Below are 3,903 nucleotides of genomic sequence, written 5' to 3' on the forward strand. Positions count from 1 at the left end.
GGTCAACGTCAAAGCGTTCGTGATCCACAGATACTCCACATATACCCAGAGTATAGCCTGATCCACAGATACTCCACATATACCCAGAGTATAGCCTGATCCACAGATACTCCACATATACCCAGAGTATAGCCTGATCCACAGATACTCCACATATACCCAGAGTATAGCCTGATCCACAGATACTCCACATATACCCAGAGTATAGCCTGATCCACAGATACTCCACATATACCCAGAGTATAGCCTGATCCACAGATACTCCACATATACCCAGAGTATAGCCTGATCCACAGATACTCCACATATACCCAGAGTATAGCCTGATCCACAGATACTCCACATATACCCAGAGTATAGCCCGATCCACAGATACTCCACATACACTACCTGTCAAAAAGGTTTAGAACACCCCAATTTCTCCAGAATTTCATTGAAAATAATGCAGTTTAATGTCTCAGGGTACTCTGAAATTAAAGCATAGAACAAATAAACAATTGAAGTTAAAAAAGAAATCATGGAATCAACTTGGAAACCCAAATGTATTCTAAACTTTGGACTCATCACAGTGTCCACCTTTGGCAGATAGAACAGCTGAACACACTGGTGGCATTCTTTCTCCAATGGAAATCCAATATTCTTCTGACAGTTCTTCCAACTTTGTTGTAGTAGTTCCATAAGTGTGTGTCACTTGTAGGTTGCTTTGCTTTCACTCTTCTGTCCAGTTCATCCAAACCAGCTCCATGGGGTTTCAGTCTGGACACTGTGCTGGACACTCCATGTTTTCAAGCAGACCATCTGGTTCTTCTTTCTTCAGGTAGTCTTGCCATAGCTTGGACTTCTGTTTTGGGTCATTCTCTGCTGTAGGATGAACCTCTGACCAACAGAAGGTAGTGCATGGCATATCTGCAGAATGAAACTGTGGGAGCCGTTTGGGTTCAGGGTTCCTTTCACTGTGGACAAGTCACTGACCCTGAATCCAGCAAAAACAGCCCCAGACCATCACACTTCCTCCTCCATGTTTGACAGTTGATGTCACACACTGAGGAACCATCCTTTCACCCACTCAACAGCGTACATAAGTCCTATGGGATGAACCCAAGATTTCAAATTTGGATTCATCAGTCCAGAACACCTTCTTCCAGTCTTCAGTATTTCCACAGGTGCTGTTTCATGGTCCAGCCAAGCCTCTTTTTCTTATTCTGAAGTCTCAGCAATAGCTTTCTGCTGTAACTCCACCCATCAAACCTGCACCTGTTCAGTCTGCTGTTCCCAGTGTAAACTCTTCCTCTTAGGCCACAAGGTGAACCATGAAAAGTGGCTAGAAAATGATTTTGGTTCCCATGTCTGGGCACTACTTTTTAAATGCATTTTTGTTTAGACTGTACCCTCATGGACTTAGGGTTAAAAGTTCTCCGCAATATATCCTGCAGTTTTTTGTCACAAGCCATAAATCTATATGAATATAAAATTAAAAAACGAAAATTCTGTGACGCTAGATTCACTTGTTTTATTTATCACCAGTCATTTTAGCTACACAAAAACTCTCACAAATTGATATTTATAAATATTAACATTTTAGACAAGTGTTGATGAATTATTACCATGCAATGTGAATGTAGACCATGAAATCTTGGAAATTTGTGCGAAAAAGCTTCTACTGATTTCACATATTACACATGGTGAATTTAGCCACACACACACACACACACACACACACACACACACACACACACACACACACACACACACACCATTGCTTGACATTTACAGTGTTTACAGTTGGTTTCTTTTCTTCTCTTAACAATGATGCGTTTGTCATGTAACAATACATGTTTTTTAATAGATCTGGGTCTGGTTTTTTACACAGTACACTGTAAACTTTTATTTTTGTTCAATGGATGCTTTTTTTAGAGGATATTTCCTGGTTCTATAACATGTCTAATCATCACCATCACTGTCAGAAACACCATCCCATGTAGCTCTATCTCCTGTTTCCTTCTGAACATTCACACAGTGCTGCCACCTACACACATCAGTGAAGACAGTCTTGCTGACATACAGAACACCTGTCTGCATCACATTTGACTTGTTTCCAAGTGCAGTGGACGAACTGCAGAACACTTTGAGGAGCAGGATTTGTAGTCCTCCAGGTCCCTGTTGACTCCCCATCCTCAGTGTGCCATCCACTACCAATGGGTGAGGGTGCACACATCATACCTTTCAGACAGTGTCTCATTATTGCTCTTTGGTAGTTTGTCCTTTTGCAGTGTTGGTGTAGACCATCACATGTTGGAGGCATGGACAGGGCAAAGTACCAAGGAGCAATAATGACACACTGTCAGTAAGACTGGGTGGCCATGGCTCAGATGGTAGAGCAGGTCGTCCAATAACCGAAGGGTCGGCGGTTTGAATCTCGCTCTGTCCTAGTCAGTCCATTGTGTTCTTGGGCAAGACACTTCACCCAGTGCCACTCACTGTGGTGTATGAAGGTTTGGTGGTGGTGGTTCACTGATGATCTGCTCACAGAAGAGAAGATCTTGTAGCTGACACTGAAGGAGGCTCATTTCTGAAACACACACACAGTTCACAAAACTGCAAACAGCACTGTGTGTGTGTGAGAGAATGAGTTATGATCAGTAGCAGTAGTAATAGTAGCAGTAGAAGTAATAGCAGTAGCAGTAATAATAGTAGTAATAGTAATAGCAGTAGTAGTAATAGTAGCAGTAGCAGTAGTAGAGAATAGAATAAACTTACACACTTACTTATATACAGTGTTTGTGTGTGAGAGACAGATTTTTTTCTTTTTTTTTTTTACACACCTGCTGATAACGTCTGTACAAGTGAAAGATGATCCTTTGTGCATTTGCCAGACACACTGATGTATTTATCCACTTTTTTTTTTCATATTATTCATAAGGCAGGCAGAACAGGACCAGATGGAACAGTAGGTAGACCCATCCTGGACAGAACAGGACCAGATGGAACAGTAGGTAGACCCATCCTGGACAGAACAGGACCAGATGAAACAGTAGGTAGACCCATCCTGGACCATCATTTCTTCCTCAGTTTCACCTGTTGATCCTGTGGTGCTGCTGGTGTTCATCACCTGTTTGCACAGACTCACCTCCCTGTGATTCATTGACATCTGGATTCTCTCTTGTATGTTTCTCCGCAGAATTCAATCGCTTTTTTTTTTTCTAATCAATGAATCGTCTGTAGCATGTTACATGAAACCCAGCATCTTCTGGAACATATTCAGAGTCAGTAGATCTAGTGTTTATCAGTTTCAGTTACACTCCTGCTCTCACCACTCAAATAAAGCCATTGTTCCACACAGTTTCTTAACGTTTCCCATCGTTTGGCCGAAAAATCCTGTATTTTTTCTTTTTTTACAGATATGAGGTGCATATTCCATATTTTTGCTGGCTTTTTAAAACTTTTCGTTGTATTTTCCTCCTCCGAACTACAGGAAGCTCGCTTCCTGGTTGCAGCTATCTTGGATGTTTTGCGCTTTCTTATTGGACTCAGCAGGTTACACGTGACTCAAACCGCAGCACGCACGATAACAATAGCATTGCGCGAATAAAGTTAAGTAGTACCAACTTCAAACACTGATTTTAAAAAAAACTGCAGGATTGCAAATGGAGAACTTTTGACATTTACCTCAGGAACAATATGTCTTTGTAACTGAGTAAAAAGATTGTAGTGTATGTATTGATATTATTATATATGATTATAGTGTATGTGATTGTAGTGTATATGTCAGAACGGGATGAAACGATACGGCATTCACCTTACAGCCTATCTCTTCCTCCTCCTCTCTCTTCTCTCTTCTTTCAGCTGTTGTCCTGTCAGTCTCCTCTCCTCCTCCTCTATGACCTCCTCTCTTCCTCCTCCTCT

The sequence above is a fragment of the Sphaeramia orbicularis genome, unplaced genomic scaffold, assembly GCF_902148855.1.
Source record: "Sphaeramia orbicularis unplaced genomic scaffold, fSphaOr1.1, whole genome shotgun sequence".
Lineage (NCBI taxonomy): Eukaryota > Metazoa > Chordata > Actinopteri > Kurtiformes > Apogonidae > Sphaeramia > Sphaeramia orbicularis.